This window comes from Oncorhynchus masou, chromosome 6, assembly GCF_036934945.1.
Source record: "Oncorhynchus masou masou isolate Uvic2021 chromosome 6, UVic_Omas_1.1, whole genome shotgun sequence".
NCBI classification, from domain to species: Eukaryota; Metazoa; Chordata; class Actinopteri; order Salmoniformes; family Salmonidae; genus Oncorhynchus; species Oncorhynchus masou.
This window is the reverse complement of record NC_088217.1, coordinates 22,264,725-22,289,702: the sequence shown is the minus strand read 5'-3', so window position 1 is coordinate 22,289,702 and position 24,978 is coordinate 22,264,725. Positions and strand designations below refer to the sequence as shown.

Below are 24,978 nucleotides of genomic sequence, written 5' to 3'. Positions count from 1 at the left end.
ATGCAAGGCCCTCCCTCGTCTGCCATTCGGCAAATTAGATCATGACTACGTACTCGTGCTTCCTGTTTACAAGCAGAAGCTCAAACAGGAAGTACCCGTGACACGCTTCATTGAGAAATGATGACCAGAATCAGAGATTATGCTAGAGGATTGCTTTCCTAGTGCTGATTGGAATATGTTTTGAGACTCTGCCAATAACATGGACGAGCTAACCAACTCCATCACCGGCTTCATTAGGAAATGCATCAGCAACGTTGTCCCCATAGTTAAGGATCACTGCTTCTCCAAATCAAAAGCCATGGATTACCACTGAGGTTGGAGCTAAACTATAGGACAGGGCAACAGCACACAGGGCTATCTCAGACAACCCTGAGGCTATGGCTGAGGACAGGAACAAGATGTACAAGAAGTCCCGCTACGACCTCCGCAGAGTCATCACACGAGCAAAAGGAGAATACTAGATAAAGGAAGAGCAATACCTACTTATGTGAGAACGCTGTTCATTTACTACAGCTCAGCGTTCAACACCATTGTCACCTCCAAGCTTGTCACTAAGCTTAGGACCCTGGGTCTGAACACCTCCCTCTGCAACTGGATCCTGGACTTCCTGACGGGCTGACCCAACACATTCATAAAGTCTGCTGACGAGACGACATCAGTGAACTGGCAGTGTGGTGCCAGAACAACAACCTCTCCCTCAACGTCAGTAAGACCAAGGAGCTGATCATGGACTACAGGAACTGGTGGGGGCTGCAGTGGAGCGGGCCGAAAGCTTTAAGTTCCTTGGTGTCCAAATCACTAAAGACTTAAAACGGTCCACACACACAGTCGTGAAGAAGGCACAACAGTGCCTCTTCCTCCTCAGGATGATGAAAATGTTTGGCATGGGGCATCAAATCCTCAAAAAGTTACACAGCTGTACCACTTAGAGCATCTTGACTGGCTGCATCACTGCTTGGCTCATGAACAGCTTCTATCCCCAAGCCATAAGACTGCTAAATAGCTCAATAAATAGCTAACAAAATGGCTACACTGACTATCTGAGTTGACCCTTGTATTTTATTTATATTTTTCTCTATGCACACTGACACTCCAACACACACACAAACACTCACTCCATAATTTGCTCACACACACAAATAATGCACATACATTTATACTGACTCTACACACACGCACACCCACTCACATACGATCATCATTATACGCTTCTTCTACACTGTTTATCATATATCCTGATGCCTAGTCAACGTACATATCTACCTCCATCACTCCAGTATCCCTGCACATTAAAAATGTGGTACTGGAACTGACTGACCCTGTATATAGTATGCTTACTTACTTTCTCGTGTTCTTCATATTTCTTATTTTTATTTCTCGTGTGTTATTGTTCAACCTTATGTTATTTTTAGTATTACATTGCTATTTATTGCTGAATTGTTGAGTTTAAAGCTTGGACGAAACTAATTTCTCTGTACTTGTGCATGTGACATTAAAGGTTGAAACTTGAAACTCGGACCAGGCGATGCTTTTCCACTCCTCAGTTGTCCAGTGTTAGTGTTGTGTGCCCCTTTTTTTAGATTGGAGTGGAACCTGGTGTGGTCTTCTGCTGCAATAACCCGTCCGTGACAATGATCAACGAGTTGTATATTCCGAGATGCTGTTCAGCACACTTGGGGCGGCAGGGTAGCCTAGTGGTTAGAGGCAGGGTAGCCTAGTGGTTAGAGGCAGGGTAGCCTAGTGGTTAGAGGCAGGGTAGCCTAGTGGTTAGAGGCAGGGTAGCCTAGTGGTTAGAGGCAGGGTAGCCTAGTGGTTAGAGCGTTGGACTGGTAACTGAAAGGTTGCAAGTTTGAATCCCCGAGCTGACAAGGAACAAATCTGTCGTTCTGCCCCTGAACAGGCAGGTAACCCACTGTTCCTAGGCTGTCATTGAGAATAAGAATTTGTTCTTAACTGACTTGCCTAGTAAAATAAACACTGTTTTTCTGCATCGTTATGTGTGGCCATTCTCTTGCCATTCTCCTTTGACCTCTCATCAACGAGTTGTTTCCGCCCCCAGGACAGCCGCTGACTGGATGTTTTTTGTTTGTCGCACTATTCTCTGTGAACCCTGGACCTTGTGGTACGTGAGGCCGGCCGTTTCTGAGATTCTGGAACCAGCACGCCTGGCACCGATGATCATATCACGTTCAAAGTTGCTCGTTATGCCCATTCCAACGTTTAATCGAACAGCAACTGAATGCCTCAATGCCTCTCTGCATGCTTTATATAGCAAGCCACGTGAATCAGTGTCTATTGGGGCAAACCATTTTCGTGAACTAGTTGGTGTACCTAATAAACTTAATTCATTCATATACATTCATTCATATATAAACATTTCACAACTGCTGATTCCAGGTTCTTATTATTGTGATGTTTTAATACTGTAACATTTAAACACTTTCCCCCCTTCCCCAAGACACATGTAAATATTTGACCATAATGTGTGCCTTCCTATATTATACTTATGCTAAATGTTTATTCTGTTCTACTAAGCCAATTACTTTACGTTTGTATTGTTGAGAAGGAATCTGCAAGTAAGCATTTGGTTGGACGGTATACCCCATACATACGACTAATACAACTTGAAACCTGAATGGCGATTTACATAAACTGTCTAGAGATGAGACAGAGGGTGCGTCCCAAAATGGCTCTCTATTCCCTATATAGTACACTACTTTTGACCAGGGTCAATAGGACTCCGGTCAAAAGTAGTGCACTATACTGTATAGTGAATAGGTTGTCATTTGGGATGTAGTCAGGGTGTATGAAGGAGCTGTCTCCTAGGGTTGGTCACAGCCACCCTGCAGGAGCCATGCGTCTGTCTCTAAGCTAGAGGATGGAGGATGATATAATTGTATTACCCAGATCAAAAGGTTACAGCATCATTAGTACTTTGTTGTGGGCTTCACTGTGAGACAATCTGTCCCTGAGCTACTCCCACTGAGCTGTGTGTGTGTATCCTTGCATGCCCGTTGGCTGACATTAAAGGGGGATTTGCCTGATGATAAGATGACACTTATTTTCTCCCAGTCTGAAATGTTCAGCTACTATAGGAACACTCATGGCAGTTGACAGACTGAACATCCTCTCCTTCCCCCTCTCTCTCTCCCCCCTCTCTCTCTCTCCCCCTCTCTACCTCTCTCCCTCCACCCCTCTCTACCTCTCTCCCTCCCTCTCTCATTCCCTCCCTCCCTCTCTCATTCTCAGCCCACACTCTCTTCCTGCCTCCCCCTCTCTCTAATAATACTCCCTTAGTCATCATGCACATCCTTACAATTAGCCACAGCAGCTAATCACAACGGACCTGTTTTCCTCCATATTGTGACTGGATTGTAACTTCTTCCTAGGACTCTAATTATGTGCCACTTGCATAATTCTATTAGCGGATCTCATCTGCTAAGTTTATTTTATCAAGACGTTAAAGCTTGAGAAAGAAAATCACTGGCGATTAAACATTACGTGCATCGGTAGCCATGGATACAATGGTCATAGTTGTCAGCCCACATATGGAGAGATTTACATGCATATCTACACAAGTAGTTGTACTAATGCATCCTGTTGTGAAATTACAAGGGTGTAGGTGTGTTTAATGTTCAGGTCAGCATATTATATAAACTCATGCTAGGCTGGCGGGTGGGTTCTAGACAGTGAATACTGTTTTCAATAGGCACATAAAAATAGACAGGTGTCTTTGCTCTGCGCTATAAAAATATACATTAAAAATATACATTATTTGCTTACTGAATATAATTTATGAAAGTGCATATTTGACTCAAAACGATCCATGTGCTGTGTTAGTAGTTCTAAAGACTGAGAAAACAAGAGGATAAAGGGAAGAAAATAAATGCAGTTTGGTTAGGTTGGAGAAAAATATAGAAAGAAAAAGAGATAATGGTCTCAAACATATAGTATATTGATTTCTAATGTACTGTAAATGAGTTCATACTGTATGTGTTTATACTGTATAAGACATGTAAAGCAGTGTAGCAGAGGCGGTTCAGTAAACTATGCTTGTGTGATGAGCAATCTTCCAGGAAGATTCCTCTTTATCCCAACAGTTAATGCCTAGGCTTTAGCTCTGTGGGCTACCGTGGTCTTAGGGTTAGGGTTTGATTCCTGGTTTGTGGTTATGGTCGCAGACAGAGACATAAATAAGAAAGTCAGAAATCGATAGCATTCCTTTGCAGTGGATTTCTCCTTCTGAGCTTAAGCCTAGACATTAGTTAGGGGAGCAAACACGAGTCTTGAATTCTCGGACAGTTTGAACATAGTTAAGTTAGTGAACCACCTCTACAACATGTATATACTGTATAAAGGCCGGTTTATACTTTGTCTATCGACATGTTTGTAGACAATTAGAATGTGACAAGTGTCGCTGGTCAAAACAACATTTCATTTATACTCTGTCTGTCAGTGACTGTCAGTAACCCTGTTGCTGCATCTGTTGTCATAGTTACTTGACAGACAGCCCTGCTTTAATTTAGATTACACTCGTCACAAGCAATTTTATGTAATTATCTCGCCTTTAAATTGTAATTCATTACATTGTTGTGAATTGATTTTCCTGTAATAATGAATAAACATTTGCTAAAGTTAAGAAGTTGTCAGCTGTGATATGGTCATTATTTGAACTGGCTAGCCAGATTGCTAGCTAACAAGCTAGAGGCTAGCCAAAACATTGTTTAGAACTTTGGTTTTAGTTGCCTGGCTTGCTAGATTGACATACTAAATACATTGTTAAACGGATGAGCTTATTGGTGTTAAAATACAGCAGTTATGCTATTTTGGACCACCAGCCTGTCGTTTGCGTGTTTATACTTCTTCATAACGACAACGGCAAGTTTGATGTCGGAGGACAATAGAATGTTCATGATGTCACTGCGACAACTGTCTGTAGACATGTCAATAGACCTACTGTACACCAGCCTTAAGACCTGATAGAATACAGAAGCAAGGAGGAGTGGCAAAGGCCTATTGGAGACAAGGCTATCAGAGACAAGGCTATCAGAGACAAGGCTATCAGAGACAAGGCTTGTCAGAGACGGGCGTATCAGAGATGTCGACACATGAAAACACCTGATATTCATGAGCACCTGTTCTAGGTGTTAAAGGCTGAGAGGTGCCGGTGTGGTGATACTGAAGATTTATTGCCACAGAGACTTTGTTTCATAGCAGGTTAGGATAACTAACGGGGCAGGTTAGCATAACTAACGGGGCAGGTTAGGATAGCTAATGTGGCAGGTTAGGTGAATTAGCTTTGCAGGTTTGGAGAACTAATGCAGCAGGTTAGGTGAATTAATGTAGCAGATTAGGAGAATGAGGTTAAGGTTAGGAAAGGGATTAGGGTTATGCTTAGCTACAATGCTACAGTTGACTACAACTGTTGTCCTTGACGCGACCACTAGATGGAGCTGTAGGCTCTACTCAACCTAACCACAATGGTAGAAACATAAACAAACCACCTGTGGTGGACAAATAATCAGAATCATAATACCAGTCAACATCTCACCTCTACTGTGACTAACAGCCTCCGCACATAAAGGGATAGTTCAACACCAAAGATTAAAGGGATAGTTCAACACAAAAAAATGTAAGGGATAGTTCAACAACAAATATAAACTGGATAGGTCAATGCCACATCTTTAAGGGATAGGTCAACACCAAATCTTAAAGGGATAGATCAACACCAAATCTTAAAGGGATAGTTCAACACCAAATATTAAAGGGATGGTTCAACACCAAATATTAAGGGATAGTTCAACACCAAATCTTAAAAGGATAGTTCAACACCAGGTGGAATTCATATTCCACACATTCAGTTCATATGGAGTCCTGTAGATGTGTTTATGGTGAATAAAGCTGTATCTACACAATAGATGGAGTGGAGAATGGGTCATACGTTTTTTCTTTCGGATTATATCGGTAGGATGAGAGAGAATCATCATTTTTGTGTTGCTTTTAGTGTGACTGTTTAGGAGGTTTATACTGTAAGTGGGCCAGTCAGACCCACTGAAGAAGCACCATTCACCTGTAATGACTTCATCTACCCCAGAGTTGGAACTCACAGCGACACAGAGATGAGATAGAGAAAATTTGAAGAGTTTGGGCTCACGGCTTAGTCTATGAGTTTGTGAGAAGACAAATAGGCTATTTGTGTGTGTTTGTGTGTGCAGATGGTTATTTCACCCTCTGACTGCTCCCTGACTACAACATTAGAGACAAAGCAGATATCAGGCCTCCTCCTCCCTTTTCTCCCAGAAGTCTTTGAATATTTTCTCCCAGAAGTTTCCTATCTCTATCCCCCTCCCTTTATCTTTGATCCCCAATTCCCTTCCTATCTCTTCTCTGTCCTATTCATCTTCTCTCTTTCCCCCCCCATCTCTTACCGTCTTCCTCTCTCGCTTTCATCTCTCTACAGCAGGGTTTCCCAAACTCGGTCATGTGACCCCCCCGGGTTCATTTTCGATTTTGCCCGATCACTACACAGCTGATTCAAATAACACTACAGGGCAAAACACTGCTAGGGCAAAACCCCCAAACCTGCACCCAGGGGGAAACCCAGGACCGAGTTTGGGAAACCCTACTCTACAGTATATGTTATATCCCTTATTTCTGTCCCCCAAAGCTTTTCGACTCTCTCTCTCAGCATCATTCGTCCTCCTCCCTAAAAACATTTGTTACTTCTTTTTATTTTCCCCTCCCTTTTATCTCTGTCATTCATTGCTTGTCTCATCTATTTCCTGTCTTATTAAGGTTGTCCTTAATGATGTCCTCCGGAAGGTCATAATGCCGGAAGACCTGCTGGAAGTGTGCCTCGGTGACCTGGAGAGCAGTGGGAAGACCAGGAAGAGGGATTAAATGACATGACTTGGAGAATCTATCCACTACCACCAGAATGATGGTGAAACCATCAGAAGGGGTAAGATCAGTAAGAAAGTCAATGGATAGATGGAACCAAGGTCGCTGAGGCACGGGAAGTGGCAGGAGCTTCCCTGCTGGAGCATTCCAGGGAGACTTGGTTTGAGCACACACGGAACAGGAGTTGACATACCGCGTAAAATCCTGCACCAAGGTGGGCCACCAATATTTCTCAGTGATGGAATGAATGGTGAGAGAAATATCTGGATGTCCAGCGACTACAGATCTGTGTGGCCAGGTCAGCAGCCGATCCCTTATCCCCGTGGGAACGTAGATGTGTGTGGCCAGGTCAGCAGCCGATCCCTTATCCACGTGGGAACGTAGATGTGTGTGGCCAGGTCAGCAGCCGATCCCTTATCCCTGTGGGAACGGAGATGTGTGTGGCCAGGTCAGCAGCCGATCCCTTATCCCCGTGGGAACGTAGATGTGTGTGGCCAGGTCAGCAGCCGATCCCTTATCCCTTTGGGAACGTAAATGCGTGCGGGAGGACAATTCAGAGGTGCGGGCTCCCTCTCTAGAGCTTGGCGGATGTCCACGTCTACGTCCCAAACAGCTGGACCCCCGACTCTGGAGGGTGGGATTATGGGAGCCCTCTGGACAGGAGCCTCTCCCGAATTGTAGTTACGGGACAGGGCATCGGCCTTGATGTTCTTAAAACCTGGGCAGTAGGTCAGTGTGAAGTCGTACCTGGTGAGGAAGAGGGCCAACCTGACTTGGAGCGGATTCAGTCTCCTCGCTGTCCGTATGTACTCAAGGCTCCGATGGTCAGTGAGGATGACGAATTGTTTCCTTGGCACCTGCAGCCAGTGTCTCCACTAACTTCACTGCCAACAGCTCCCGGGGGGTCCCGATACTTCGTGGGGATGTCATTGAGTCCCCGGTAATCGATACAAATGCGTAATCCTCCTTCCTTATTGGCCACGAAGAAGAAACCAGCTGACGCAGGGGACGTGGACCTGCGGATGAAATGTAGTCTTGAATGTAGTCCTCCATGGCCTGGGTCTCAGCCACTGAAAGAGGGTAGATGCATCTGCACGGAGAAAACAGGTCAATGGCACAGTCCCAGGGGCGATGAGGGAGACAGGTAGCGTGTGTCTTGGAGAATACCTCCCTTAGATCCTAATATTCCTCTCAACCAACATGGAACCACAGGGGCCAGGAAAGCAGGTCTTCCGGCATTCAGGGGACCAGTCGGTGATTCACATACTCAACAAATGAGATGGTAGGGTTATGGAGCTGAAGCCAAGATAGGCCGAGGATGATCTTGTGAACTGGTGCACTGGTGATGAAGAAGGGGATGTTCTCCTGGTGATTGGGCTCCATGGTGAGGGTGAGTGGTTGGGTGATGTGTGGGATGGTTCCGGATCCTAGAGGCCGACAGTCAAGACCTTGAACCGGAAAAGGAGAGGAGAGCGGGAAGGTAGTAATATTGAGAGAGGAGGCAAGGGTCTGATCCATAATGTTCCCCGTGGCACCGGAATCCACTAAGCTGTAGACACAGGGCATGAGGGACAGTCAGCCAGTGATGGGTACTAAAAATAGTCTAACAGGAAGAGCAGTAGATGGAATTCTCACTCCTGGTGCAGGGGATGTAACATAACATCACGTGACCGTCCCTCTGCTCCAGTGGATTCCAGATTCTGAAGTAACGGACACCGCTAGCACTTGTGCCCTCCCTGGCCACAGTACAGACAGAGCCCCAGCTGCATCCATCTGCGTTGTTCCGCCACGGGAATGCGTGTGACCCCTACCTCCATGGGTTCAGATGCCGACACTCCCGTAGGAGGTTATCCAGATGGCTGGCCATCGCAATGAGTCCGTCCAAGGTGAGGTTGTCATCTCACCAGGCCAGTTCCGTCTGGACCTCCTCGCGCAGACCTCTTCTAAAAAAACGTGCTGAGCGCCAGCTCATTCCATCCACTGGAAGCTGATACTGTCCTGAAGGTAAGTGTATAATCAGCAGCCATCTGCGTTCCCTGCTGGAGCTGAAGCAGTCCCTTACCTGCCTCTCTGCCTTCCGCGGGATGATCGAAAATACATTTAAACAGAGCCATGAACCCCTCATAAGACTCAAGCTCCTCCTCTCCTCTCTCCCAGATGGCCGTAGCCCATTCCACTGCCCGCCCAGTCAGCAGAGAAATAACCGTGACATCCTTAGACCTCAGTGGTGGGAGCTCCAATTTGATGTGTGAATTAGAGGGAGCACTGAAAGAGGAAGCCAATGCATTTGGATGGTGTCCCATCATATTTCTCAGGGAGGGATAGACGGGCATCGCTGACCTGAGCGGGTTGCTGATTGGGCTGGTGTGCTGACTCATTGGGTAGACAGACTGGTTCTAGAATATCCTCTGCTGTTGAGACATTGTAGACTGCGGAGAACCTCTTCCATGGCCGTCCCCAGTTGAGCCAGCTAATTTTGGTGTTGACGAAGAAGATCACCTTGTTCATTGATCGTCTGGGAGATGTCCGGTTTTCCTGCTGCTCCCATATTTTGAGTTGGTATTCTGTAATGACGGGTGTAAATCATAATGAAACACAGGTTCACTTAATGATGAGTGCACAATGATGAATCCCAGGACCGGTGGTTAGTATCCTGGCGATGTCGTACGCCTGACCAGAAAAGCTGACAGTCCATTTATGTTTACGTAGTCTATCTATTCATGTTTACATAGTCTATCTGTTCATGTTTCATGTTTATCTAGTGGGTCTATTCATGTTTACACAGTCTGTCTTTTCATGTTTACGTAGTCTGCCAATTTATGTTTATGTAGTCTGCCAATTTATGTTTACGTAGTCTGCCAATTTATGTTTACGTAGTCGGTTTATTCATGTTGATGTAGTTTGTCCATTTATGTTTATGTATTCTGCCAATTTATGTTTACGTAGTCTGTCTATTCATGTTTACGTAGTCGGTCTATTCATGTTGATGTAGTTTGTCCATTTATGTTTACGTAGTCTGCCAATTTATGTTTACGTAGTGGGTCTATTCATGTTTACGTAGTGGGTCTATTCATGTTTACGTAGTGGGTCTATTCATGTTTACGTAGTGGGTCTATTCATGTTTACGTAGTGGGTCTATTCATGTTTACGTAGTGGGTCTATTCATGTTTACGTAGTGGGTCTATTCATGTTTACGTAGTGGGTCTATTCATGTTGACACAGTCTGTCTTTTCATGTTTACATAGTTTGTCCATTTATGTTTACGTACTCTGCCTAATTTATGTTTACATAGTTTTTCCAATTATGTTTGCGGAGTCTATTTATTTTTGTGTAGTCTGTCCATTTATATTTGTGTAGTCTGTCCATTTATATTTGTGTAGTCTGTCCATTTATATTTGTGTAGTCTGTCCATTTATATTTGTGTAGTCTGTTCATTTATGTTTATGTAGTCTGTCCACAAGAGATTAGTACAATGCCAATGTCTTTCTGTGTGTTTATACATGCACAATGTGTGTGCATCTTTTTGCTGCGTGTATGTGTGCACATGCGCCCATGTGTGTCATTATCCATTTGCCCTTCCGATATTCAAAAGATACTGACAGCTGCAAAATCGTGATTTGTCCAAAGTGCAAGAACTAATGCTGCTCGTTATCTCACACATCCAGGTTTATCACAACAGCTCTACGGTACCATTTGTGTTGATGTAGTCTGTCCATTTATGTTTATGTAGTCTGTACACAAGAGATTAGTGAACTGGCAATGTCTTTGTGTGTTTTCAAATCCACAATGTGTGTGTATCTTTTTTGCTGCCTGTGTGTGTATGTTTGTGTGCACATGCATGTATGTGTGCCATTATCATTATACTGCCAATGCATGGGCCTTTATACTGCCAATTACTTAGCGTTTCATCTCCCTTCTCTGTGTGTTGTGTAAGACAGTGGACTTCAACACTTCTGTAGGTTGAGCTGAACTGGGCTGGACACATACAAACTGCCAAGCAGCCAGTACAGCTACAGCATTGTTCTGTGGACACAAAGGGGCAGAGGTGAAACGCCTCTGGAGGAGATGAAAGGCCTTGTCGGCTGCTGAAGACCAAACCAACCTATCCTTGAGTAGGGAGGTGAGAGGGGCGGCGATGGCACTGAAGTTCCTGATGAAGCGGCGGATATAGTTGGCAAACCCCAAAAACCATTGTAATTCCTTGATGGTAGTTGGGACTGGCCATGACCTTACCGCATCTACCTTCTTGTCCTCCATCTTCACTCCATGCGGGCTGATGTGGTAGCCTAAGAAGGAGACCGCCCTCTGGTGGAATCTCCTCATCCCCTCACCTGGAGCCTTGATTACATGATAGACGTGTATTACCAACCATATCACCAGCCGTATCACCAACTCTTACCATCCAGTCAGGTTAGGTTATGGATAAAATGTATTTGAGCTCTAGTGCTCTCCCTTTCCCCGCTCTCTCTTTATTCCTCTCTCAAAGTCACACACACACACACACACACACACACACACACACACACACACACACACACACACTCCTTTTCTGTCCTTGCCTGTTTACTCCACAAAAGGGATGTGATATGTAATGGTGAATCTGATTGGCTGTTGCTCGTAGCACTGTCCAGTATCCCCTTCATGTGCCCTTGTTGCCATAACAGCCCTGTGTATCTAATGTCAACACAGCACTGTCTGGGAGAAGATGGGAGAGGAAGATCTTACGGGAAGGAGGACACAGTAACAGAGATAACTCAGGCTAGTGAAGGAGAGCTCAATCAGCTGTAGCTCAGTATAGGATTTATTTTGGCTTGTGTTAGGACTGAGCTAGTTAAAAGCGGATATTCAAAGTAGGCTTCTTTTATAGAAATAGATCTTGTCTCTCCCTAAACAGCAGGATGCAGATTGTACAGTCAACTTTTCTGACAGTTCTTGACTATGGTGACGTCATTTATCAGAATGCAGCCATCACTCGTATACCTTTGGATGCCGTCGATCATAGCGCCTTTTGCTTTATCACAGGTGACAGTTTTAATATGCATCACTGCATCCTTTATCAAAAGGTTGTCTGGTCCTCATTAAGATCCCATAGATCACTACTCCCTTTTTGTTTACAAAGCTCTACTACACAAGATTCCGACATACCTATCTTCGCTGTCATTTAAAAAAATTGGAGACACCAAACCCGTTCACAGGGATGGTTAACTCGAGGTTCCACTAGTAAGTGCCGATCTAGATAAATCTGCCTTCAGTTTTAGTGTCCCCAAATTTTGCAACTAGCTCTCACAATCTGACATTAGAATTAGACGTCCATCCATGTGTCACAAACGTCACATTTCGAAGTTGTTGCGAAGGTCACATTTAGAACTGTTTAAGGCGCCTCTAGGGTCAGTTTGGACTTTAATGTTGAATGAATTGAATGACGATTGCAACGGTATGGATTGAATGTAAATAATTGTATTTGTGGTGTTTGAAACTGTAGTGTTGATTCTGTAATTTGTAGTATATATATATATATATTTGTATTGATCGTTTTGTATTTGTTGTATTGTTGTTCTCGCGACACCATTGTAATTGAGACCCTAGTCTCAATGTGTTCGCCTGAATAAATACAAGTAAAACAAATATTAGAATAAAACGACTAGGTCATGGTTGTAGACATTGGCTTTGTTGACTTGATGTAACCAGGGCCGGTTTAATACAGGGGCTTACGGGGTCTGAAGCCCCTGGGTAAAAAAAACAACATTGAAACATTTACATTATGGTTGGATACATTTTAAATGTATCCAACCACAGGAGCCCGCTCTCAATGTTAAAAATGCACAGTTGAGCAAAATTTAGCCACAGAGAATCAATAGTTTCTCAAATAAATAAATGTTAGCACAAGCGTATACTGGTAACTCACAAAATAAAGGAAACACCAACAAAGTGTTTTAAAAGGGTGTGGGGCAACCACGAGTTGCCAAAACAGCTTCAATGTGTCTTGGCATAAATTCTACAAGTGGACCTAAACCATGCCAGGAAAATGCACCCCACACACAATAACATAAACTTTGTATCCCTCATTTACGCACGTTTCCTTTATTTTGGCAGTTACCTGTTGCCTACAGTCGGGAAGACTGCAATTTGGGCAGCATGTGGGCCAAATACACAGGTTGTGTTGTGGCCATAGACATATACTGTATAGAAGGTTTTTGAATCTCATACCTTGGCAATTTGGATGAACCAGACTTGTGGAGGTCTACAATTGATTTTCTGAGGTCTTGGCTGATTCATTTTGATTTTCCCATGATGTCAAGCAAAGAGGCACTGAGTTTGAAGGCAGGCCTTGAAATACATCCACAGATACACCTCCAATTGACTCAAATGATGTCAATTAGCCTATCAGAAGCTTCTAAAGCCATGACATAATTTTCTGGAATTTTCCAAGCTGTTTAAAGGCACAGTCAATATAGTGTATGTAAACTTCTGGCCCACTGGAATTGGATTACAGTAAGTTACAAGTGAAATAATCTCTCTGTAAACAATTGTTGGAAAAATTACTTGTGTCATGCACATAGTAGATGTCCTAACCGACATGCCAAAATTATAGTTTGGTAACTAGAAATTTGTGGAGTGGTTGAAAAATTTGTTTTAATGACTCCAACCTAAGTGTATGTAATCTTCCAACATCAACCGTACATCATGAGGCTTCTTCTCTCAAAGCTGAGACAACAATATTCTGTGCATACTGTCAAATAGATTGGGAGTTATAGTATTGTTTCTTCCTTTGTGCAATCAATCAGTCACTTGCATGAACCCAACTAATACAGGTTATTACAAAAGCAGAATTATGCTAAACATACGTTTACATACACATAAGAATATTTTCATCACACTCCCTCCTTTTATCACTCTGTGATAACTATTGTTTCATTGTAAGGTAAGCATTATATTATGCTTAAAACTATCAAAGGAGGCTCTATCAAAATACTTCTATTGAAAGTAAGTGAAATCAACACAAAGACCAGACACTTTATCCTTTCAAACCCTTCACTCTGGGTTGTACAATCCAACTAGTAACTGATCCTTATTCCTTAGCCATTACACTTGTAAAACCATTGCAGTAGAATGGTTTAATTTAAGACCTACATTTCATACTGTTACACACATACTTTATTGCACAATTTCACTTCCCACTCATTATCTTCATTGCCAGAGTAGCTTCTAGCAGTTTCTTCGATGTAATCTGCTAAATATGTGACATTAACAGACGAGTCAAGGACAAATGTGCAACACTAATCTCCAATTATTGCACACGTTCCTCCTTGACTCGCTAATAGATAGTCTAGTGCTTCATAATTTTGTTAAATTTCATTTTTTAGCATTTGGTTAGCGCATTCTACATCACCCCCTGACTGTGGGTGGTATGTACAGTGTGCTCTCCTATCAATCTGCAATGCTTCTGATAAGGACTGAACGATCTCATTTGCAAAATGTTTACCATTGTCTGATAAGATCTTAAAGGACAGCCCCCAACTTGGAATGACCTCTCGCAGGAGAGCTTTGGCCACAGTGCACGCTGTGGGTCTTCAACATGGGAACGCTTGGAAAACACACCAACAATGACCAGACAATAGTTGTGTCCTTCACATGGGGTTAATTCAATGAACTCCGTCATCAAATGCTCCAAAGGTCCCTCTGGCCTTGGGTGGGATGCGGGAGTTGTAGAAATACCACATCCCACATTGTTAGTCAAACATATAACACATTTTTTACAAAGAATTTCAGCAAACACAGTAAATCCCACAGTACTCCAATATTTATTTGCAAGATCTACCATTACTCCATTTGACACATCTTGACCGTGTGATAACTTTGCGAAGAATTGGAAAGTACAACTGGGCATGGCTGGTCTGCTCAAATCATCCAGCCACTCTCCTGAGGTGTCCATATGACAATGTCCTGTCCACCTACATTTCTTGGAAGCATCAGCCATTGCCTGCAAAGCAACAATATCAGAGAATGGGTTAGTGGAAACTGGAACTGCTGCCATCTGTAAAAGGGGGAAACACAAGAGGAAGCAGCTAGTTTCGCTGCATAATCTGCTCTAGCATTCCCTTGAGAAATGTTATCTTTACCACTGGTATGAACCTGACACTTCACTAATGCAGCAGACGATGGTAACAATATTACTTTTAGCAATGATGCAACTAACTGTCCATGAGCAATGGCTTACCAGAAGAGGATAGAAACCCCACACATCTTCCACAGTGTCCCAAAATCATGCACCACCCCAAAAGCAAACCTACTGTCAGTGTAAATGTTTACTGATTTATCCTTTGCCAATATGCATGCCCGTGCTAAGACCAAACGTTCCGCTGCTTGTGCAGACAGGTGTTGTGGGAGACGTGCACTTTCCACAGTCTCTAAAGCAGTGACAACAGCAAAACCTACTGTCACCCTTGTCATTCCATTCAGATCCATCAACAAAAAAACTTAACGTCCGGGTTATCAAGTGTTAAGTCTTTCAAATCAAGTCTGGGACTACAGTCTGTCTCTATTATCAGCTCGCAGTCATTTTCGGCATCTGCTGTATGGAGAAGGGTAAATGGGTTAAGAGTGGTACGGCATTTCAAGGTGACGTGACATAGTTAGGAGGATGCTCTGATAGTGTAGCAATCTTTTATATACATGTTTTTATTTATTTTATTTTTCCTATATTTAAAAATATATTTTTATTCCGAGGAAGGTGAAGAAGAACCAATCTTGTGAATCCTCAGCTACTGGCATGCTAAAGAATGCAATAGCCAGATTAAAAATGGAGAAACAACAGCTTCCAGGTAGAACTTGAATGAGAATGGTCACCGCATTAGGCACAAGTAGTGCTCGAGCATGTACAGCATTATTAGACCAATCTTACATTTTGGACGAATCTGAATTCCCCTGAGGGATATCTTACTGAGAGGATTGAGGTGTTACAAGGGAAATTTGGGCATGGTATAATAGTGCCAGTCTCCACCAACACTGTGTGTACTGGAATAATGCTGTGTGTACTGGGATAATACTGTGTGTACTGGAATAATGCTGTGTGTACTGCCTCTTTGCTTAGGGTTTTTTTCTGCCTCTTTGCTCAGGGTTTATTGGGCCTTGTAAGGCCTATGAGTGCTTTTCGGCACAACCACCAATGGTGTTGCTCCTTTCATCTTACCATTGTCCTTCTTCTCCTTTGCCCATACCTTGTCTGGGATTTTTTTTCCAGCGATGGAATCACGTCATTTGTTTAATCCACAACCATTTGTTCTTCTGTGGGAAGGGTTAGTTTATTTCTTCTTGCTATTGATGCTGCCCAATAGGGTGAGAAAAAGTGATCTGAAATTGGAGTAGATAGCCAGAGCATATTTATCATCTACGTCTATCTACAATTGTCACATTGACATCATAAACATTCTATTGAAATAGTTACTTGCATAGTAGAGTCTTTTGATTAGAAATGTACCTAGCCAGCTAAACAATTAACCATAATCCCAACTCATAATGTAACTACCCTGCATGAATCTGCAGGTAGCTAACCAACCAGGTTCAATGTTAGCTAGCTAATATTAGGCTATAATTAGCAATGCAAATGACTCTGAGATACAAATAATATTACTGCATAGATCATACACGTAATGTTAGCTAGATAGCCAGTCAGCTAACTTTAGCTGGCTAGCTAACAGTGCACTAACTTGAAATGAAAACTACTTTCTGACAAAATTAGAAATGTGTATTAACTGAAATTCTTACCCATATATATGGATGGACGCTTCTCCCTCTCTGTCACAGAGGCCATGGTTGCCCTTAGTTTGAAGATGTAATCCGGAGCCTTCTGTGTGTTCTCTTTTTGACTCCGTCTGCATATTTGCAATCAAACGGCAGCATTTTCACCATCTCCTTAGCTATCATACACTAATTCCACTGATTTCATAACTCGGTACTCCAGAAAGTGGAGAGCAAGTCATGCAGTTCTACTACATGATATATATTTTTTACAGCTGCATTAGAAAGGATTACATGCACATACTGACCAGCTCATAATATAGACAGAAGCGTGGTACATGGCAGACCAATCTGAACTCATGTCCAGTTGTCCAGCCCACTCATTATCTCAGCCAATCATGGCTAGAGGAAAGTTTGCTGTCTTTTCCCATGGCTAAACCAACTAGGCTCGTAATTTAACAATTGTATTTGTATTTACAGATGGCATAAATGTTTGTTATTAAGGCACATGAAAGTTCACATGTTCCAGAAAGAATTTATGCCAAAAAAACACATTTTGATAATTAAAAATGTTTATGTTCAAATGGCGCTCCTGTGAAGTAGTGACGTGCGACATACGCCTAGTTTCCTGAAACAAGTCACATTTTGTGTTGCTGTAGTTACTATCTTATTTTTATAATACAGGGGTTTGGGCATACATTCCTCACAGTTTCCTCCTTCACGGCAATATTCTATTCATACAACATATTCGGTAATAATAATCTCTCCTTTCTTATCTTCACACACACCACCTCACTACTCACAACTTCACACACACCACCTCACTACTCACTACTTCACACACACCACCTCACTACTCACTACTTCACACACACCACCTCACTACTCACTACTTCACACACACCTTCCCATATTTCATTCATACATCACACAGAACTTTCTTAGGTATTCAAAGAGAATATTTATATAACGTTATCAATCTAAGTCCACACATTCAGACAGAATCCTTATGTAACGTTATCAATCTAAGTCCACACATTCAGACAGAATCCTTATATAACGTTATCAATTGAAGTCCACACATTCAGACAGAATCCTTATATAACGTGATCAATCAAAGTCAACAATATTACCATATGCTAACAAGGTTTCTCAAACATTTGTGTAGTTCCCTGAACGACTTAGGTATTCTCCCAGAATGCCTATACAACATTATTAATGAGGTTTCCCAAACTTTTGCCTAGTTCTCTCTGGATCCCTTCAACTTCTTCAGGCTAGGGTCTGAGGTCCCAGGCTCTTACAATGGAAAGGTATGGGTCCTATGTAATTCCAGCTTCCAGATTGCATTTCCTATGACTTCAACACTAAGGACTCAAACTCAAAGTAAATGAAGCAATCGTCATTTAATGCTCAGAGGTTCACAAACTCTGTACAAGCTTGATGAAAACTCTGAAAAGGGGTGTTCCCCTTCTCTCAAAGCTGAGACCTTGTATCGTTTATCTAGTCGCAGAACAATATCTGGGCATACTGCCAAATAGCTTGGGAGTGATAGTGTGGTTTCTTCCTTTGTGTAATCAATCAGTCATTCGCATGAACCCAACTAATATAGGTTATTACAAAAGCAGCATTGTACTAAACATACACACAAGAACATTTCCATCAAAATGCTTTATTTGAGTTTGACCTGTAAAAGTAAAATATCGTATTCCTGGCAAAAATTTAAGATAGTAATTTATTTTTATTTAATTTTAACTTCTAAATCAGATGTCATTTTTGACGAGTATGAGACTATCAGCCCCATAATGTACACCTTAAATGCATCCCAAATTATATCTGGTGTTGGTTTTTCTCTGTCCTCTGTCTACATTTGTAATAGTAAAGGTTTTCATATTTTTTTGTTTAGGTATTTAATACATTTTGGTCAGGAAAATTTGCTCTGTTCATTCTCCAAATTCTGTTGCTAAGTGTATTTTCTATTGGTGCAATTAAACATGATATATCAGAGAATCATTCTAAATCACTATATCATTGTCTTTGAGTCCAGTAAATTGTTTAGTGCATTGAGGCGTCACTACAGCCCCGGGTCAATCCCAGGCAGTGTCACAGCCGGCCTTGACTGGAAGCCCCATGAGGCGGTGCACAATTGGCCCAGCGTCGTCCAGGTTAGGAAAGGGATGGGATTTCCTTGTTCCATCGCGCTCTAGCAACTCCTTGTGGTGGGCCAGCTGACCCTGGTTGCCAGTTGGATGGTGTTTCCTTTGACACATTTATGCAGCTGGCTTCTGGGTTAAGCAAGCAGTGTGTCAAGAAGTAGTGCGGCTTGGCAGGGTTGTGTTTCGGAGGATACACGGCTCTTGACCGTCGCCTCTCCCCACCAATAACCATCATTAAATCTTAGTTGTAATGACAAACAAAGAATAATAATGATTCAATATCCTTTCCTAATCTGTCCAGAACTCTTATTCATTTTACAATTCATAAAAAAATGAAATACAATTACATTGTAGTATCATTAAGTCCTTCCCTCTCTACAAATCCATCCCTCTCCACCACCCCTTCCACGTTTCCCCCGCTTTACTCCACCCAAGGCAAGCGTAATTGTATTTCATCTTTACTCCCCCTTGTCCACCCTCGCATCCTTACCCACCCCACCAAGCCAAGCTCATCACCCCCCTGCCCTGTCCAAGTTTATCTCCCAACCCCCATCTTTCCCCCTCCCTTCTCAGACACATTTACACCCCTCATCTACTTACTCATCCATTCTCCTTTATTCACACACAACATATACCCTATGTTCTGCACACCCATTCTCTCCTGCCCTCCTGTACATATTCACCTCCCATTCATTGGGGTGTCAGGGTAGCCTAGTGGTTAGAGCGGTGGACTAGAAACCGGAAGGTTGCAAGTTCAAATCCCTGAGCTGACAAGGTACAAATCTGTCATTCTGCCCCTGAACAGGCAGTTAACCCACTGTTCTTAGGCTGTCATTGAAAATAAGAATTTGTTCTTGACTTACCTAGTTAAAATAAATAAAAAATATGCACGGACACTCACTCAAACCCTCTTGCCCACACATATATAGTTCTTGTACTGTCTTTTCAGTGTCCATGTATCTCATTGGCTTGACTTCCTAGAGAATAATAGTTGCTCGGGGACAATAGTCACAAAAGCTTTTTTTACCTTTATTTAACCAGGCAAGGCAGTTAAGAACAAATTCTTATTTTCAAAGACAGCCTAGGAACAGTGGGCAGATGCACCTGTCAGCTTGGGGATTTGAACTTGCAACCTTTCAGTTACTAGTCCTCTAACCACTAGGCTACCCTTCCGCCCCAGTACACATGTCAGAGAAAAAACAAAGCCATGAGCCATTTATTACATTTACATTTAAGTCATTTGGCAGACGCTCTTATCCAGAGCGACTTACAAATTGGTGAATTCACCTTATGACATTTATGCAGCATACTTTCGTTTATTTAGTAAATATTTTCTTAACTCTATTTTCTTAAAACTGCATTGTTGGTTAAGGGCTTGTCTCCACCTGTCCTATTCGGGTATGTAACAAATAACATTTGGTTTGATTGAAGATATAATCTTTAATTTAAACAATAACAAAGCGGACATCTCGCCTGTTTTGGTAGACAGCCGAGGGATGGTTCTGTTGAAAATGTAACCATTCTCACATTCATAGACAGAGCTATGGATGCAAGGACTCATGATATCAAAATTATAGTTTCAACAATGTTTTCCGGCTACAAACATTGGGGTAAAACAAGCTTATATTTGGGGTTCTAATGGGGTACGACAGTTGAACTGAGGCATTCGTGAATTATATTATTAAAGAATCAATTGATATATGTCATGCCTTAATAAATCCAAAAATGTATTTAGCAACTAAGGATTCTAGCTTTAAATTGGTAATCCCGAGCTGATCCCTCCCTCTCTTTCTCTCCCCGGCGACGCTCGCACCAGACACTACTGTATCCCTCTCGTTTTTTCCAGCCACGGAAATCGGTGAACCGCGCGTTTATCTGTACATTTACCGCGGATGTACGTGAACCCGGAACCAACTCACAATTTTGACAAAACAAGAAACCTCGCTAAGTGAATCTATTGGGTCTGCTGCTGTGCTTTCGGACCGAGCAGATCCTTCCTCTGTGCGATCATTTCCTCATATTTGTAGAGGAAGGGTGTTAGTTTTCGAAGTGAAATCTCAGAAGTTGGTTTACTTTCGGAACTCGTAACGTGTTGCTCTAGTTTATCATGTACTTAATGTAGAGTTACTGATATCTAAAACACGTCTGTAAAGTGCCGCGATCAAGCCCATCACTGTGTAATGTCACAGTTGTCAAATTGGAGCCCAGATGGGGAACAAAACAAAACCGTAGGCTATAGCTCGCACTTCTACAGATCCATCTAGCACGCACATTTATGCCAAATAACGCATAGGGGCAAATCCATCTCTCACGGATTTCTCTTTCCATCTCAACGGCATAATATAGCCACTGATTTAATTTTAGTTTTAGTTTTTCTATGTCAAACTGTAGGCTAGGCTACTCACTGAAAGACCTTTTGCCAAACCCAGCTCTGACCGAAGCGGAAGAGGACAGTTTTTTTCTGTCTGAGATACGGGACACTGGATTTACCCGCTGGTGGAGACAGTGATTGTGTGTTCGTGAGGTGAGCTGAGCAAAGGAAATGAGCGCTCATTGAGACCTTCTCCTGCCGTCTGACTACCCTCAGCATCCGGGTAAGGACTGTGCCTCTCTCCCACACAGGTGTGTGAATGAATGAATGAATGAATGGTTGCGTGTGTTTTGTATTGGCTTTATCAAGTCAACAAATTGCCTGTTGTCTGCAGAGCTAGTCCTTGTTGGGTGAGAACATAATCAAGTTTCAATAAACAGTCCTCCCAGTTTGATCATAAACACGGATGTTTTCTAGGTGGGAACAGCTGTTGATGAGCCGCATCCTTTTTTCATTTCCCCAAACCTAATTGCTGTGTAATGGGGGGAGATTTAGCGTGTTGAGACATGGAGTCTGTCCTTCACCAAAGAGTGTTTTGTCGCAACAGTTTGTCTCATGTTAGAAATACGTTACTGTGCATGTGAAGAAGCGTTTAATGCGACCCTGTGTTTATCCAATAGTTGTAATCGTGGGACATGTAACTGACAGCAATGCGCATCTGTCATCGGGGTATCCCAAAGCCCAGTAGATGGCGATATTGAGTGGTTTCATCTTACCGTCCAAAGGGAATCATGCAGCTGGCCTTACACTCATATCCCCTCTGAACCGGTTTATACATAAAACATTCTCCATTCAGGCTGCAAAACTGTACATTTCCTCCTTAACTCGGACATTCAGCCAATCAGACCAAGGGTGAAAAAACGGTCTGCTGTAACCTGATTCACTGAACACAGTACACAAAATCCGGGACTAGCATTAGCCACTGTAGCATGGTGGTGGAAAATGGTGTTTAATAAAGTAAGCATATTTTTCCCTTTTTCCCCCACCTTCTTACCATATAGTGAATTAAGGAGAAAATGTAATCCTTTGCAGCCTGAATGGACAATGTTTTATTAACTAACTGTTCCAAGGAGGATACCAGTGTATAGCCAGCTGCATGGATTCCCTTTGGATGGTAAAATGAAACAACACTATATCGCTATCTCCCGGCCTTTGGGCTATAATCAGGGGTCATCGTGTGTGTGTGTGTGTGTGTGTGTGTGCGAACTTTTGCTTGTATATGTATGCGTCTCTGCATTACTGGCTATGCAGATTTAGCTTAATCGAGTGGTTATTTTTCGTAGTTCAGATTCTACATTTCATGTGTAGTGAATGGCTGTGCTTGTTGACCGCAAAACATAATATAAGGTTTTTAGCTTAAGCTTATAAAGAGGAGCGACAACCTCTGTTAATAAGTAATAAGTGCTTTGAAAAGTCAACCCTTCTTACATCATGTCAAGGGATGTAATCAGCTCTCTTCTCGTCTCCTCCTCTCCTCCCTTCGCACTCCTTTTTCTGGGTGTGTCCTCGTGCTAGTGCTTTTCTACAGAGAAGGGAGACCCCGCAATATCTGCTCGTGACGATTTTTCAGATTGTGTGACCTCTAAAGGAGGGCATCTGGCTGTTATTTCCCCCTGCTGTTATTTTCCCCACCAAGGGCAGGGCCACGGCTATTATTGCTATATTATTGTCACCGGAACATTCAGGTGGATCTCCCTCGGGCACAGCAACACGCACAAGCTTTAAAGCTGGCTTTTATCCCCGTAGATAGACACAGTCCCCTTCACTCGAGACTAGGTGTGACTGCTGCAGTGAACTGAAAATATATAATCTTACTGTAGGCTTGATACAGAGGAGGCTGGTGGGAGGAAATATAGGAGGACATGCTCATTGTAATGGCTGGAATGGAATAAATGGAACGGTATCAAACCTTTGGAAACCACATATTAGACTCTGTTCCAATAATTCCATACCAGCCATTACAATGAGTCCATCCTCCTATAGCTTCTCCCACCAGCCTCCTCTGGTTATATATCACACCTTCATCCTTCCCCTGGCTAAGCAATGGGGAACAGCCTCACTGATATTTTTGTTGTTGTTGCATATTTAACTTATTGAGTACTATGTAAGCTGTATTTAATGCTGTAAAAACATGATATAGCAGTCTGTTACAGGTGTTATATAATCTGTAACTATACCATTACAGTGGGATAGCCTTATACTGTGCCATAATTGCAGTGTCTCATTCATCTCTTTAACTGAGAGAATAATAATTGTCATGTCTGTTAGCTTGATCAATATGACACAACCCGATCAATAAGAGTCAAGGACACTGCATACATGCATAGTGCTTTGTGTGTCTGCCTGTCTGTCTATGTTGATTTGCTGGGTATTCTCATCTTGGACAACTGTCAGAACACAGCCGCTAACCTCTTAAGCATATTTCGGCCCTCTGCTAATTGGTCTCAACCTTTGTGGCAAAAAGTAAATGCGGGTTGCTGGTTCAAGACGCAATCAGAAATCCATCGTACTACAGACAGAACAGAAACTGGTGCTGTCAGCTTTTCAGTGGACATGTTTGTTTAATATATATATATATATATATATGAAGGTGCAGCGTTCTAAAGCACTACATGTCAGTGTAACAGTGTAGTCCCTGGTTCGAATCCAGGCTGAATCACATCCGTCCGTGATTGGGAGTCCCATAGGCGTGCACAATTGGCCCAGCGTCGCCTGTATTTGGCCGGGGTAGGCCGTTATTGTAAATAAAAATGTGTTCTTAACTGACTTGCCTAGTTAAATAAAGGATCAATTTAAATAAAAACAGTATAGACATCTGTACAGTATCAGTCAAAGTTTGGACACACCTACTCATTCAGGGGTTTGTCTTTTATTTCTACTATTTTCTACATTGTATAATAATAGTGAAGACATCAAAACTATGAAATAACACATATGGAATCATGTAGTAACCAAAAAAGTGTTAACCAAATCAAAATATATTTTAGATTCTTCAAAGTAGCCATCCTTTGCCTTGACGACACCGTGGCCATCTCTCAACCAGCTTCATGAGGAATGCTTTTCCAACAGTCTTGAAGGAGTTCCCACATATGCGGAGCACTTGTTTTGCTGGTTTTCCTTCACTCTGCAGTCCAACTCATCCCAAACCATCTCAATTGGGTTGAGGTTGGGTGATTGTGGAGGCCAGGTCATATGATGCAGCACTCCATCACTTTCCTTCTTTGTCAAATAGCCCTTACACAGCCTGGAGGTTTTTTGAGTCATTATCCTGTTAAAAAACAAATGATTGTCCCATTAAGAGCAAACCAGATGGGATGGCGTATCGCTGAAGAATGCTGGTTAACCTCTTACACCTATGGTGGCGCTATTTCATTTTTGGAAGAAAAACGTTCCCGTTTTAAACAAGATATTTTGTCACAAAAAGATACTCGAAAATGCATATAATTGCTACTGTTCGAAAGAAAACACTCTGACGTGTCCAGAAATACAAATATCTTCTCTGTGCGTGCCCTTTAACGTGAGCTTCAGGCAATACCAAGATGACTTGGCATCCAGGAAATGACAAGGATTTTTGAGGCTCTGTCTTTCATGATCTCCTTATATGGCTGTGAACGCAAGAGGAATGAGTCTGCCCTTTCTGTCGTTTCCCCAAGGTGTCTGCAGCATTGTGACGTATTTGTAGGCAGATCATTGGAAGATTGACCATAAGAGACCACATTTACCACGTGTCCGCCCGGTGTCCTGCGCCGAAATTGGTGCGCAAAAGTCACCTGCCAGTATTTTTCCATGGGAGAAAAGAGAGAGAAGCAAGCTTCC

The 24,978-nt window shown here is 42.5% G+C and overlaps 1 protein-coding gene across 9 annotated transcripts in view; it reads left to right on the top strand.

Annotated features, from left to right (window-relative positions):
• The window catches only part of LOC135541628 (plasma membrane calcium-transporting ATPase 1-like), a 298,234-nt gene that overhangs the window by 113,914 nt on the left and 159,342 nt on the right, over positions 1–24,978 (top strand). For 4 of the 9 annotated variants that reach the window (XM_064967936.1, XM_064967938.1, XM_064967931.1 and 1 more), the window contains exon 1: positions 20,580–21,385. The exons of 1 other annotated variant lie outside the window; for it this stretch is intronic. The gene's annotated coding sequence lies outside the window, so the exon portion shown is untranslated. Of the gene's footprint in view, positions 1–20,578; positions 21,414–24,978 lie in introns of those variants that run through there. 4 more of the 9 variants (XM_064967940.1, XM_064967939.1, XM_064967937.1 and 1 more) reach the window with 2 other exon arrangements.